This window comes from Callospermophilus lateralis, unplaced genomic scaffold (genome assembly GCF_048772815.1).
Source record: "Callospermophilus lateralis isolate mCalLat2 unplaced genomic scaffold, mCalLat2.hap1 Scaffold_73, whole genome shotgun sequence".
Lineage (NCBI taxonomy): Eukaryota > Metazoa > Chordata > Mammalia > Rodentia > Sciuridae > Callospermophilus > Callospermophilus lateralis.
Window position 1 is genome coordinate 1,763,620 of NW_027515346.1, and position 16,636 is coordinate 1,780,255.

At 36.6% G+C, this 16,636-nt stretch overlaps 1 non-coding gene across 1 annotated transcript; it reads right to left on the reverse strand.

Annotated features, from left to right (window-relative positions):
- Positions 1-719: 719 nt before the first annotated feature.
- LOC143389414 (U1 spliceosomal RNA) lies at positions 720-879 on the reverse strand. The gene has a single exon (XR_013090132.1). It is a non-coding gene; the product is annotated as a U1 spliceosomal RNA (small nuclear RNA).
- Positions 880-16,636: the final 15,757 nt, after the last annotated feature.

Below are 16,636 nucleotides of genomic sequence, written 5' to 3' on the forward strand. Positions count from 1 at the left end.
GGAATGACTCACTCTTTGGGATACACACATACTCACACACACACACATATATATATATGTATGTGTGTGTGTGTGTGTGTGTGTGTATATATATATATATATATATATATATATATATATATATATATATATATATATATACATATATATTAGTTAATATATATTGTATTTGATTTGTTAAATTTTGTTCAAATTTTTGCATTCATTTTTCAGAATGGATGTTGATTTATAGTTACATTTTCTTGTGATGTTTTTGTCAAATTTTGTTATCTGATATGGGAATTAGTCTTTCCTCCATTATTTTCTGAGAACATGTGCATAGAATTAGTATGATTTTTTAAAAATGTGTTATAGAATCCACCAGTGGAGCCATTCAGTCCTGGAGATACCTCTGTGGGAAGATTTTTAAATTAAAAATTCAATCTTTGATTGATATAGATGATTCAGGTCTTCCTATTTTTTGAGTTAAATTTGGTACTTTCTGATTATAAGGGAATTGTTCATTTTATATAGAACATTTAATGTAAATAGTCCCTGTTTATCTTAGGGGATCTGTCCAAGACCCTCAGCAGATGCCTGAAACTATGGATCAAACCAAATCCTATATGTAATAAGACTTTTCATATATATATATTAAAGTTTAATTTATAAATTAGACACAGTATGAAATTAACAATAATTCTACTACTAATAAAATAGTTTTAACAATATACCATAATAAAAGATTATGAATGCAGTCCCTATTACCATAAATTATGCAGTCAAGTTTCTCACATTTGATGAAATTGCAGGGGTCAGCACATCCTGAGTGCTATGGATAAGCCTTCCCCTGGGAAAACCACCTTCGTGATCATAGTATCTCCCCTGCCAGGTAAGTATATCATTTTTTAATGAATTACTGAAACCTGGATATTTTCAGCAAATGACCTAATTTGGATTTGAATCTAATTGTTTCTTGATCTCTTTTAGTACTTCACAGTATAATGACTTTAAAGAGTGGAAATAGTTAAACTTTGCTCTTTACAAGTGATTTCTGGATAAACTAATTAGTTATCACCTAGCAGAGATGTTAATTTGGGTGTTCTGTCATTGAACGAGCTAACTAGAATTGAAGAAAAGAATTTCAGTTGTTTGTGGAATTGCAGAAAACATTAAGAGGTTGGTTGCAAGATATGCAAGAGTAGGCTGTCTCTGTATAACGGCAGCTGGACCCCTGTCCGCATCTCCATCTTAGGCTACTTCCCTCATTCAAATGGCTCAGGTGGGTCATCTGAATTCAGTGAAGAATGCCATTTAGGTGTTGGGACTTCTTTTCTAGAACATGACATGCTGATAGTTGAAGAGAGTTTCTCCTAGGATTAAGCCTCAGTCCCCTAGAATTAAGGTTAAGATTTTTGGAGTATATAATTATGGTATTACACAACACACTAAAATATCTCTACTTCATGGAACGCATGCTACTGCCTGTGTGATGATGGTGAAGATCCTTGACTTCCCTGAGCTTCAGTTTCCTCTTTCATAAAATGGGACAATAATGTTATTTAAGTTTCTGATCATCAAAATTCCTCTTTTATTTAGAAATTCAACTTTAATTTCCATATGCTCTGTTTTTATAGTTACCTGTGTTCTCTCTCTAGGTCAGTCTTCAGTGGTACCTTCATCATAGTAGACACAGAAGTGAACTGCATAGATGCAGATGTTTGAGTACACTAGATAATAGTGTTTCAGCAAACCACTGGAGAACTGACAGTGTAGGAAAGTGTCAGGGGTCAGAGCAGGGGGTCTGGAGTCAGCTTTGGAAACGCCTCTGTGACTTACTATTTCTCTGACCTTGCAGAATTTATTTACTCTCTCTGTGCTGCAGATACCTTATCTTTAAATTGAGGATGATATGACTATCTTCCTTAATAGGTTGTTAGAGGGATTAAATAAATTTCATAGGCCGTAAAGTGGCTATATCAGCACTAGGCACATTGTAAGATGATGCAATTGTTAGAGATGATGGTAACGATATCATCTCTATTGTCTGACTATAGTTTTTTTTTTTTAATTTTTTCCCGTAACTATTTCAATGTTGAAAGTTGGTTTTCTTTTCAACAAATTACATATGTGAGAAAGGAATAAGAGAAATCTGAGCGACGTCTTATAAAAATCCTTGACTCTGTTGGCAGGCAAGAATTAAGAATGAAAAAAGGAAGTGACATGTACTAGCAGACTGGACAGGTCTGTGCTAACCGTGGGAGAGCACAGCCACCAGTACAGAAATAGGATTGGGTAAAGCTGCTATATTTGAGACAGCTTTACTGTTAGTCAAGAAACCCTACCAAGAGGAGAGATAAATGGTCTTTCTTTGCTGGACCTCTTACTACCTCCAAAGAACTGAGAAATGAGGTAAAATGGCTTATAGGCTTTCCTTCATCCCAGAGGAGTTGAGTTTCTTACTCAGCCTGAAGGTCCTGGGCCTCATTCAGAGACTGGCCTTGAGACCCAAGAGAAAACCCATGTCAACAATGCCTGTGAATATAAGCAGCCCCAGTGGAGGTGTCTACAGCACAGCCAAGGGCCCTCACAGAGTAGGTGCTCTAATGAGCCTTACAGAGCCACAAATCCTCTCTGTGACTTGGAGGGAAGTCAGAAACCTAAGTGGGAATTAATGAACCAAGACAAACCTCACAGTGGCAGGCTTAAGTCAGAAGCCAGGGCCCAGAAACCAGCTGTAGAATTCTGGGAATAAAAAATTTATGGTAATCTTTGGTGAATAGAAATTGAAGCAGAGAATGTTAGACGTTATCTAACCTAAGTTGTCAACAATCCACGGTTGCTCAAATTGTGCTCAAATTGGGTGTTCACACTGACTCAGATCTTAGTCTGAAGATACAGTGCTATGTCACTGCAAATTGCCTTCAAATCTTATTTTCTTTTAGATTTGGAAGCAAATGTAAAAATCCTACCTACAGTTGTTCATATTGTTTAGTGGAGATTTTCTTTCCTTTTCCTTTTGTTGGATAGGAGCTAAATTAAATATCTGTAGGAAAATATTTTTCAAAAATCTACAAGTTAGGCTTTTGTGGAGAGGAAACTTGATTATTTAGAAGGACCATCTGCACTGGGCTTACTTCCATTTGGAAAAAAATATTCAAAATATGTTTTGGATGAGATGAGAATAGATGTGGTAGGAAAAGCAGCAGCCTATTGTGTAGAATAATTTTCTGCTTTATCCTTGTTACTGCCTTATCCTTGTTACTCAAGTTTTATCAGAAATCTGAGGATGAAGTGTTGTATCAAGATTTTTCTGGCAGTGCTGTGGGCAGAATAGGTGGGGCAGCTGATGTTGCAGCCATTCATGTGGCACTTGGTATGGCTACTCTTTCAGGTTGGTCCTGCCTTCTGAGCATATTGGAGTGAAGAAAGGTCTATTCACTGATGGTGCTGCCAATAGACAGGATCTATGGCTGCCCTTGGCTCTATTCACCCTTCCCTTGGGTAGAATTGCCAGGCTATTTTATCTAAAATACTGTGAAGAAGAGCCTACATACTCATTAGAATGAACCAGAGCACATGGGCAAAAATCATTTAAAATAGGGACCCTCTTTTCCACTGCAGACTCAAATAGAAATTTAATAACTATAAAATGTTACTGTCATTTTACAGTCACAGAAGGCAAAATAATTTTCAGATATCTTGTCCTTTGCTTATTTATTTTTATTATTTTAATTGGTGCATTGTAACTATACATTAGTGGGTTTCATTATGCTATATTTGTACCTGCACATAATACAATTTGATCAATATAATTTTCTATTCATTTCCTTTCACTTCTCCATCCTCCTGATCTGCTTGATCTATTCAGCTGGTCTTTAGAAGGAAAGAATTAAAAATATATAATACTGCTAATCTGATCAAATATTTGGAGCAAAAATTAATTTCTTTTTATTGTTGTTGTTTTTCTTTTTGGAGATAGGGTATTGCTGTATTTCCCAGGCTGAGCTTGAACTCACAACCCCCACAACCTCATCCTCCCTTGTAGCCAAGATTTCAGGCATATGTCACTGAGTTCAGTAAATATTGTTATATATGTTAGTCATTATACCAAAAATTAATTTCAAGGGAATTAAATAATCACTGCCATTAGCTTAAATGCTTACTTGGTGTCCTGTGCATAGTTTTTAATATTTACAACAACTTTTAGAAGTAGGTATTATCCCAACTTAAGAATAAAGACAAACTGTGTCTCAAAATAGGAGTTGGCCTGACTCAGTGAATAAGGAGCAGGTCTAGGATTCCACTCAGACCATCTTAGTGAAGAACAAACATAGCATATTGGCCTTCCCCTATTGAAGCATAGAAAAGGATGAAATTAAGTTATCAAATAGTACTCTTGTGATAGGAAAGAATTTTTTTAGGCATAAAGTCACTGAAAAACCAAAGAATAAAATACAATATAAAATCAAGCACAACATAGAAATATCTAAAACATGTAATTCCAAATTTAAAGTAAATTTGGCAACAGAAAAAAAAATTGGAATATGCATGGCAGTCAAAAGATTATGAGTCTTAAAATATTGTAAACTCTGAAAACCAAGAGTAAAATCTTATTAGAAAACTGGAAAGAAAAGACATTTTAGATAAAAAGCAAATGGAGAGTAAGTGTGAAAATATATTCAAACACCATGAGTAGCGATTTTTCACTTTCTAGATTGGCAACAATTATGGACAGAATACTGTTCAATAGGAGTTTTCATATACTGCTCCTAGGCTTGTAAATATTTTTAAAAGCTTTTCTGGAAAGCGGTTTAGCAATGGCTATCAAGAGTACAAAGGAGTGCAAATGTTTTGAATAATTGATGCCACTTCTGGGGATATTTTTCCTATGAAAAGAAGATTATGTGCTAGGTCATGGGATATCAGGTAGAACTATATTTTAGTACAAAATCCATTTATTTATACTTGTCATGTGTAAAAGGCCAAATTATTTTAATCAATCCAACTCTCAGTTTCCTCATTTATAAATTGCAAATGATACTATTACTTGTTATGCTTGAATTCGGGTCCCCCAAAAGACCAAAAGAGACCAAGATCCATGTAAGCACAAAGAGGTGTTTATTGGGAGCTAGTTCTGTCCTCCACGTGCATACAGCAACTGGTGACACTGAGAGGCCAGGGTTTGCAGCAGTTTCTCTTTGGGGAAGGCAGGGACTTCACATACAACATAGCATCTCTTACAAATCATCACTCTCCTCGGGGAAAATTATAAAACAACTCTAAAACATGATTAGCACATTCACTGGCAGGAACAAGTCGTGTAATGGTGATTGGTTAGTACAAGAAGGGAATTCCTTTGAATTGATTGGTTGAAGCCACGAGGGGTGTACGTGCTGAACTACATGGTTTCCCAACATGTTATCAACCACCATAAACTACTGGGAGGGTAATCTGGCATCCCAGGTATTTTCCCTGTCTCATACTGATTGGTGGATGCTAGGGGGTTGCTATGGGTCCTCACCTAGTCTGACTGAGTCAGGGACACCTGGCGCAGATCTCTCCTGTTATTTGTAGATAAACAACTCAGCAGGGTGGGTATGTGCCTAGGAGTGCTCTGTGGGTCTTTCCAAGGACAAGGGTCACACCCCCTTCCTTAGACAGGCTTTGCTCTGAGGTAGAGGCTGGTTTCTCAACTGATTGGCAAAATTTCTTTGAGGATTATGTGCATAATGCACATTAAAGAGTTAGCCTGTGTATAGCAATTATAAATTTAAGTGACTTTTTTTTCATATTGTTGCTGTTGTTTTATCATATAGTTTTATTGGTAAGAGTAAAATTAGTGGAAACAAACATTTTCAAAGAAAAATTTATTACTCGAGTAAATCTTCAAAATGTATTCTAAAGTAAAAAAAAATAGCTATATATTTGATTGCAATTTTTCAGGACTCATGAAAGAAAATATACCAAAATGATAACATTGGTAATCACTGGATATTTATTTATTTATATTTTTGCTTCTTTGTTCTTTTCTCAATTTTTTAGGTTTTCTTAATCAGAAAAATTTCTTTCCCATTCTAAAAATCCCTAAGTACTTTTAATGGGACATTAGAGTGAAAGACCAGCCCTTACCATAATATTCTAGGGAGGAACAAAGGAACAAGTGTCTAAAACCAAGGGAGTGGCAATTTTGATGAGGTATGCTGTAAAGTCAGTTTCCTCTGTATTTCAGAAGTGAGAGAGTATGAAATTTAGATATCTAGAAAGTGATTCTTAATGAGAAAGATATCAGAGTTTTAGTGCATTTGATATGTTCAATGAACTATTGAAGGAAGCCAAAGGGAAAGGAAATATGTTTTTTAAACGAAGTTCCCAAACTTCAGATATCTTGATAGATTATCAGTAGTGAAAAAATGTGTTTAGATTCTTCTATGTGTATATATATCTTGTCCAGTGAACTAGACAGTAAGTACTTCAAGATAAGTGGAAAATTCATACTGGAATTATTTTCAGCTGTGAATATTATGTGAATAATATAGTATAAAGTATATTCCTGTTCTTTTCTTATTTTTACTTCCTTGTGTGAGACTGTCCCCTGATTTATCCAAGTATGTCCATTGCCTCAGGAAGGATCTAGTCAGGAATGTTAGAGCTTGAAAAAAAGATAAAAAATTTACTATTTAAATTTTGGCTATAAATGAAGTGATTGAGTCTGGGGTGAGAAAATATGCCAGGATTTACTGAAAAGAGACTTTTCTGAAATCCAAAAATTTATTCTTTCCACATTCAGAGTCAATCCTAGGAGACTGGGATCACAGAATTTTCTTTAAACTATAGTGTAAAAAGGATCAAGAATGTAACTAAAACAAATGTAATAAGAGTAAGGATAAAGAAGAAAGACATACACTAGAGGAAGACTGACTAGAATGAGATGCATCTGATTTCCTATTTATTGGTCTCAGCCACAAAACTATGCAAATCTGACCAAAGTCTCAGACTATTCAGTTCTTTGCATCCATGATGTCCCAGGAACCACAGAAGAGCAAGAGGGGAAGCAAAGTCTATTTAAATGTCTATAAAAGGACTCCAAACCCCCAAGGTCTGTACTTGGTTTACAAGAGACCTGGGATTCCTACATGCCTGCATCTCATGGTGAAGTTGGGGGAGGAATTAAGAGGACCAGGGATTCAAGAGACAGTCTAGGTGTTAGAATAAACAGGCTAGAAAGATTATTTCACAGCCAGTGGCATTGTGTGTGACTATGGGCCTCAATAGTAGGCTCCGCAAACAATTTATAAAAACCAGGTGGGTTTTCCTGGGCTCCTAGTAGGGCAGAGCAGCCTGGACTCATACCATATCTAGACTGTGGTAGACATCAGTGCAGGCATCAGTTCATAGGAGTAAAAGTAGACCAACCCTATTATAAAGGAGACTAGTTAAGACCCAAGTCAGAGACCTGTCACTATGAGCAGTCACAATTTCCCCCATACCATGTGAGGAATAAGGAGTAGAGGAAGAATAAAACCAGATGAAAAAGGGTAAACCAGGTCTTACAGGGACTTTGAATTTCAAATTGGCAGATAATTACCCATTGGATCAGTGGTTTTCAGTTTTTTTTTTTTTTTTTTCTCACATTGCAATCACCTGGGACACTTAAAATTTCTTAAGTCCAAGACCAGTTAACTTCTGGAGGTGGATTCTGGCATTCATGTTTTTAAGAGTTCTTCACATGATTAAAAAGTGCAGTAAGATCTCAGTTCCACTGCAATGAAGACAAAGAAACTTGATGGAGACTTTTAAATTGGGTATTAACTTTAATTGGCCAGTTTAGTTTATTTTTCCTCCATTGCTTAAATTCTTATATATTCCAACGCAGGATAAAATTACTTACAGAAATGCTTTAAGAAAATTTGTATCTGAAATCACATATTTTCAGCCTTGCTCTACTTAACAACATATGCTTACCACTTGCCAGGCTTTAGTCTTAGTGTTTTGCGTGTATTTTTATTTAATGTTCAGTGTTGATTTAGAAGGTAAGCACTATTAATAATCCTACTTTATATTAGAAAGATGCAAAGGATGCATTAATCCATTTTGTGCTACTATAACAGAATATCTGAGTGTAATGGTCAATTTGAATTGTCATCTTGATTGGATTAAGAGATACCAGAGATTAAAAGGCTTCTGGGTATGTCAATGAGGGTGTGTCTAGGAATGATTGGCATGTGGGAGACCAAATTGAAGAGGAGGCCCTCCCTACAGGTGGGCAGCACCATCTAATAGGTAGCTTGGATGGAATAAAAGTTGGAAGGACAAGGAAGGAACAGCAGCTGAATTCCTCTTGAATGAGTTCTTGATTGCTGCTGTGCTCATCTAAGGATTTTGAACTCTCGCTTCTTCACTCTTCCAAAGAGGACTGTGCCAGTGATTCTCCAGGGAGTTTCTAGAAGCCTTCAGTCTTGGAGGAGGGTAGCAGGGCTGATCCCTCTTGTTCTGGTACTTCAGCCTCTGGCACTGTGCAGCTACTGGTTCTCCCAGCTCTCCAGCGTACAGACAGCCATTGGGGACTTTCCAGTTTCTGGTGGCTTTAAGACAATCTAATAAATCCCCTTTTTATAATCATATTTCCTGCTGATTCTGAGATAGGGTAATTTATAAAGTGCAGAATTGTACATCTTACAGATTTGGGGGCTGTCAAGTCCATGCCTGCATCTATCAAGGATTTCTTTCTGTTTCATCTCATGGAAGAAGGCAGAAGGGCAAGAGAACATGTAAATGAGAAAGTGAGGGTGAGAGAAAGGAAGGGGCAAAGTTCATCTTTTCGTGAAGATCTAGACTAAAATAACTAAACCACCCCTATGAGAGTGGCAATCATTCATTCATCAGGGCAGAGTCCTTGTGACTTAATCATGTAGTGAAGGCCTACCCCTCAACACTGTTTAATTGAGGTTTAAGAAGCCAATATGTGAACTTTTGGGGACACATTCAAACTATAGCCAAGAGGTTAAGTAACATTCTAGTTCACCTAGAGCAAGTGTTCCCCACAGAAGAAGGTTATCTCTGAAGCCCCTTTGCCACCTCTCCAACTACTACATGGGATCTGTCAGACATTGCTATTTCTTTCCTGAGGTTCCTACTACACAATGGAATAAGGTTTACCTTCCATTTTAAAAAATTAAATAGAAAATTTCAAATATTGTATGAGTATTTGAAAATCACAATGTTTATTCCAATAATCTGTACTTGCTTATATTAACATCTACTAAGAGTTTGTCAAGGTTCTTGAAAGAAGTCTTTCATGTCTTATCCCAGTCATCATTTTTGGTTTTCTCTCCTTTCAGAATATCCCCTATCTGCTGATTCAGATATGGTTTGAATGTGTCCCCCAATGTCTTATGTATTGGAAACTTGGTCCTCTGTGTGCCTATGTTAAGAGCAGAGGGGACCTTCAGATGAGGCCTACTGAGAGGTCATTAGGTCATCGCAAGCATGCCCCTGAAAAGCATTAAGATAGTTTCATGGGACCCAGAATTAGTTCTTGTGAGAAGGTTGTTATAAAAAGAATAACCTGAATCTCCACTCTTGCTCTGGTTTCCAGTCTCTTCATGCCATCTCTTCCTTTTGTAAAGCATTTCTACTATGATGACATTTACCCTTAAGCCCTCACCAAAGACTAAACCAATTGGGCTGATGTTGGACTTCCAGCCTCTCAAATGTGAGCTAAGTAAACTTCTTTCTTCATAAATACCCAATTTCAGTTATTTTGTTCTAGTAACAAAATGGACTAGTTTACTAATCTTAGACTTTTGAGTTTCCCGTAAACAAGATAAACAGCTCAAGTATTACCTCCTTCTTGAAACCTTTTCTGATGCTTCAAAGAGCTGATATGTTTTATGTGTTAATTTTCATTGCATGGGTCCTCTTTCTTTATCACATTCACATACCAGCTCATATTATATCACTACACAGTGTTACTTATTTTAACATCTCTCTCCATCCTTCTGCTGCATTCTTCAAATACATGTTCCTTTAGGCAAGAAGTGTCTTATTTATCTCCGTATCTCTTGAATTATTAACACGTTGTCTTGTTCTGTTCCTGCTCAAAACCATACATTTTAATAGAATTTCATGCAAATGTCCATGACTCAAATCTAACACACATGGGAAAATGGTTTCATCAAAAACCAATAAGTACTAAAAATATAAAATAGTTTCAGATGCAACATATTGAAAGTCAACTTCTAACTAAAGAGCATAAGTGTAAAATGAATTAGCTAAAATACTTCTGTTTTCATTTATAGAATAGCTTGAGGTTTCTGCAGTTATTTAAAAATTGTATAACCTCTCAAATTAGCATATTAGGACTATTTGTTTTGTGCTGCCATATGTGAAAAGATGATTTTAGTTGAAGTTTCTCATCCTTCCATATTCTCATGACATATTCTTTTTGTATTTAAGAGGCAGCATTGTAGAATTTTACAGGTGGACAATAAATTTAAAAGATTTAGTGGTAATGAGAATATTTTTGTTTTGCAAAAAAAAAAGAGGGTTATATCTTTAACTTAACTGATATTTAATTGCTTTGGCCATAGATTTGTTTGTCTATTAAAATGTTGTTTCAGTTTTTCTTAGGATTTATAAATACCCTGCTTCCCAAATTGCAGGATGTCCTTATTCCCTTTGATTCTATATTTTCTGGATGTTTGTTGCCTTAAAGAAGTATCAAGGAAAAATGTGATTTTCCTTTTCTTTACCTGTGACCTTTTAAACTAATGCTAAAAAGATATCAGATTTAATATAATTTCTCTGTCTGGTGTGCTTTTTAAATAGATAAAACGATATTGAAGTGATTGACACTGAATTGGCTGATAAAGAATACATTTCAAATTTAATATCTGATGGGTACCTGGTAAAAAGATAGATTCCAGTTTGCCCATTAGCCTAAAGTTCAAAAATTTTATTGTGCCTTATAGTACAAGCCAAGAGCAAATTGTTTCAAATTCTACAAATCTCCACATCACTCTACACATTTTTAATCTCCCTCTAAATTCTTCATGTACTATTGATGTGTCTTTCAGAGATAGCTATGCTAAAAAAAAAAAGTTTAAGAAATACTTTTGAACTCTATGAAGAGGGCAAGCGCTCAATGGTATATTTTGAATTCTGGTTCAATTACTTTGTGATGAGAGATTTTCTTTATTCACAAATGAGTACTGCTGGTTGAAGGTAGAGGTCAGCTGTTTATATACTAACATGTGGCAATTATGATGAAACAAATTCATTCTGAAATTCTATTGTAACTATGGTGACCAGAAATAAATGAATTCTTTTAGAAATACAAAAAGTCACCCCAGCAGGATAGAGTAAATATTATCTCTTATTGATTTATGAAGGTTCCAGATGACGAAAAGTGGTTAATATATTTCTGTCATGAAACACATTTGTTAGGGCTTCTTCTTCTTGATAGAGCCATTGTCTATTGAAATGAGTTAGCTAGATATCATTAACTTTCCTGTCTTTTTTCCAATACTTTTCCCCTTATAATGATAAGAAACTATCAGCCTTTCTACCATCTTCTATATTCTGCTTAGGGGTGAGAAGAAGGGTGTTTGATTTAAGGATTATTTCTGATTGTTTTTGGCTAAAATAATGACTCAACCAAAGATTGTTAGTATAAAAAGGTTGCACATTTCTTCTGAGGGAGAATTTGTTTTTGATATTTTATTTCACTTTCATTTGGACAAAAAATATAATTCACTTGGTTTCAGATGGCTTGTGCTTATAGTGGAATTTGATGGAATAAAAAAATTAAACTTTTAGTAATTTGGTCTTTAAGTATACTAATTTAAAATTTCATTTGAGTAAAAAAAATGTGAAGCTAAAATGAATAGCATTATGTAGCAAGATTTGGATTTTTGTGTCCCAGATAATTGTGGGAAGGTGTCAGTGTGGCTCTGGGGGTAAAATGCCCACATAGTGTACTTACTTATGTCCTTTCCCTAACATCAGCTCAATATTTTGCATCTTGGTTAAAAGTAAAAGGTCATTATGAATTTTTTTCCTCCATAATATTGATAACAGTCATAAGAACACACTATCTACAAACCAGGATGAATAAGATTAGGCATACACTAGGCATTAGTCTTGGGAATCTTTATATATCTGATTTCATCATATATATTTCTCCTCAATCTCAGTGGAAATGCTATTGGTTTGAATGAGGAAATACTTTTCTTCTAAGATCAAAGTGCTCAGTCCCAGAAATAAAGTGGAAAAGTGTAAAAGAGGTTTTGGACTGTAAGATCCTTAACTAATTTCCATTCTTGTGTTCCCTTAACCTCTAGCATCCCTGAATTGTTAAATTTCGGGTGGGCTATATTTAATAACAGTTTGGGGTCTGTTTAGGTCGTATTTGCTAGTGTTATTTTTGACTAATTCTGTCTTGTTATGCTAGATATGGGAATTCCTGAAATGAACTACAATTAACTCAAGCTCTTGCCTAAAAAAGCAAGTAATAGAAATATAAACCTTTCCTACTCTGATCTATATGCAGCTCTTCTATAAAGTCCCCATGTTTTACCAGGGTTTCAGTCTACTGAGTCAAATGCCATTGTGAATATATATATATATATATATATATATATATATATATATATATATATATATATATATATATATATATAGTATGAATTTGCAAACATGAACTATATGTGTCATATACTACCTTGATTCTTTCATGTCCATCTGTGTGGATTTATTATCAACTTTTCAGGAGATATTTTTCAGAAATATTTATTTTCTTGACATACATATTCATTTCGGAATACTCAAAATGAACTTCAGTGAATATTGAGTACTAACCCTAATATTTCTACAGTAAGTGACCCAGTTTAACATCAATGAAAGTATATTCATATGGGACATCATGTGTATTTTGAATTAAATTTTTATTCAAAATTGTTATATTCCTATTTCTTCAGTTTACATACATCATAGGATGTATCATTTCATCCACAATTCACAAATTGGTATGCATACGATTCACTTTCATTCATTCCCTGTATCAGATCCCATGTATTTCTCGATGTTGCTTTACTTGATTTTTCATGAGATTTCTTTTATATCACATAACTTTTGAATTCCATCATCATTTTCAAAGCAAAACTCAAACACAATTTGTTATAATTAGTAACCCTAATATTACCACTACATGTATAACTACTTGGATTGAATGTTTGTATGTGAATACCAGATTTCATGTATTCTTTAAAATATAAATTCAATCCATTATTTAAAATAGTAACCTGTTATATTTTTTATTCACCATATGGTCTATTCATACATCATCTCAATATACATAAACCCAGGGTACACCTATTTTTATCCCCAAACTCTAAATGATAGGGTTTCAAAACATGCTCCCAGAAATGGTGGAAGAAATACGCATGTCACCTGCTCCATATATTCCATTCATCACATCATGTTCTGGACACAAAATGCAAAACTCACCATTATCTTATTCTTCTACTAAAGCCTCATTTTAAGGAGAGCATGAATTACTAAAATTATCTATGTCTGCATTGCCTATTGTTTACAAATTTCAATCCTATGGTGAGTATACACTTGATTCTTTCAAGGATAGTGTGTTCAACTACCCCCCTGTTGAAATTATCCCTGATCTTATCACTCATTTTGTACTTTGCCTGATCTCCTAACATCCTTATTGATATCTATTTCCCCAAGTGCCTTGTTGTGACTGACTCTTCATGTGTGCTGACATTCCCATTTACACTTTAATAGAAATTCATTGGATTGCAAAAAGGGCCTTTGGTCCAATTCCTAAACTCACTATTCTTCCTTACCCTACACTGGAATCCTGCCTACTCTCTCTATTTCACTGCAAGTTCTCTTTTACATTCAGTAGTCCCAGGTACAAGATTTTAGGTCATTGTCTATGGATTTAGAGGATTCATCTCTGCAGAACATAATTCAAAACTATGTATCCAAATCAAGGGCCCAACAAACTTGTGTGCTTCAGATCTTACCCAGTTTTCTATTTTCATACTTACATTTCACCTTACATTCGTATAAATATCCCAGTTGCCCAATACCCGTATTCATCCAGCAGAATGACTTTTAACCCACATCGAACATGATATGACCCTTAACCATACTCTGTTCCCTCAATCTATTTTAACATAACAACAGGTCCTGAGTTGATCTTGCCATACAGGTATGTGGGGAATTCTACAGCTGCTGAGAAGCTCAAAGGTAGATGCAGAAATGATCCCTGGAGCAAATGTAGGCAGCTAGGTAGGACGTGTGAGGTCTAAAGTCATTTTCCATGGCCAACAACCCAGTCAGGATGTAGGGATAAGGCTGAATCAGCCTCTCTCTTCTCAATGCAGGGAAGATGGACACAATCAGGTCTGTGTGGATTGCTGCTCCTGGGCTCCTAGGGTGTATAGACCTTTATGTCTTGTGAAAATGTCACAGGAATGTGGGGCAGCCTCCATCTCATGGGACCCTTGGAAACAACTGTTAGGACAAAGTGGTTGCCAAGGCAGTGACCTCATTCACTTCCCTGAATCAAGTGACATCACCTCACTTTCTTGGTGATGGAAATCTCTGAACTCGGGATCCAGGAGGCGAGGCATCCAGAGGCAGTTCCACTCCCAGTGGGCTCACTTGATTGTCTGTACCAAGGCCAGAGTCATTCTTTGTTGGTACCTAGTGATGTGTGGATAGCCAAATGCCTTGAATGGTCTCAACAGTGGCCTTTCCTGAGAAAGAAGTGTTGGCTCATTGCTGGCTCCTGACAACTACACAGAGATGGCCAAGGAGACCAGAGCTGAGACAGGACAGGTCACTACTGAGGAACATATTTTCACCCACCCATCAGAGGACAGAGTGGATAGATACAGACCAAATACAGGGGTGGTTTGTGTTTCTCAGAAGGTGTGTTTCAATTTGTCGTTTTGTCTCAAGTTCTGAGAACATGAAGGAAAAAAAATTTGTTTTTGTTGTTGTTGTTATTTTGAAATGTACTGTGAACTAGTGAGCATTTTTATGTCAGTGGATCCCACTGGGTTTGTGGTTAAAGAGAGTAGAGCAAAGAATGCAGCCGTGAATGTGTCCTGTCCAGAGGAAATCTTTGCAGGACTCCTCATGGCCAATTTATGAATGGACTGCTGCTTGCCTTGCAGATGGGCAAGACCTACCAAGATCCTAAGTTCCTGTATTCTTCCTGAATTTTGGCCACTATCTGAAGGGTTTCGTGGTTTTGTGTCCAAGAAGTTTACCACATTCAAGCTCTGTGACATGGCCATGGACTGGATTGCTGAAGGGCATGCCAAGCATCTCAGAAAACTCAAAAATTAGCATGACTGGTAAGGATCTCTCTGGAGAATGCCTGCTTGGATAGATAGTAACCCAAGTTGCATGATCAGGAGCTGTCAGTGCCACAGTGTTCAATTAAAGAAAAGTTTTCTCCAGGCTTCTTTCTTCCCTATTGTTCTGTTCCCCTGAATGTCAGGGAGGTGTTTGCCTTAGGGCACTCCTTTGGGACTCCCCAAGAAAACAGTTTCAAATGGAAATGAAGAGGCCTAATCTGTGCCTTTTAGGTAAAGTGCTTTGTAAAAGCTGTGTCTGAATCAGACTCTTGGCCCTGTGTGTGGCTGTGAATTACATTCTCAGCACCCCAGGAAACTCAAGAAAAATCCCATGTGTCCATCCCAATTTAAAAGGATGCAAAAGAAGTGTACAATTGGATGAAGTCTCTTGCCTTCCTCTGGTCAGGCTCCTGACCCCTCTGAAGTCAGAACAGGGATCCTCTGGGTCAAATGAGTTGTTGCAAGCCCTCCAGTAACTAGCACACAGGTGTTTGGGGTTTTTCATGAGTCCAGTACACATAAAGAATATACCCCTGGCAGGCAGAAGGCCTCTAATTTGACAAGCAGAGCAGTATGAACTACAGGCCCATTTTATCTATCCTGTTTCTCAGGAAGGGTGTCCAGGTCACCATGACATTTGGCATATGATGGGCATGAGAGCTTTCTTTGCACACCTTCTAAGACTCCTCACCCTATAGAAACCCCCAGTCAGAATGTTATGATGAGTGTCTCAATGGAAGAAGATAAGAGCCATGTGGAGTGTTTTTCTTAGAGTAGTGGTCTTTTGTGTGGTGGTTGGAAAAGATGACTGGGTGCACCTCAGCTTGAAGTCTGGTGTGATGCCATTAGAGACTGAGTACTGGAACTGATCTCAGAGAACTATTGCCATGAATTTTGTTGTGATTTTACAAGGCCAGGCATTAGAGGAGCCTTTGGAAACTGAGATCTAGGCCGAAGGTGGCTTTCTCCACAGCACTGGGAATCTCAGCCAGGATTTCACATGATTTTGCTGTGAAAGCCTTCTCAGCTATAGTTGAGAGACAAAACTCACAGGAACCTCATATTTTAGATCCCAATGGGCCTGGATTCCTGTGACATTTCGCCACTCCTTGGGAACCTTGCCTGCATGCGATCTCCAGAGCTTTTACTGAAAGGAGATTCCTCATCACTTAATGGCTCCTGAATGAATCAAAACCCACAGTGTCAACTTCTTCATTCTTGAAATATGGCTAGGCCAATACCATGAAGTTTTTGAGAATCCCATG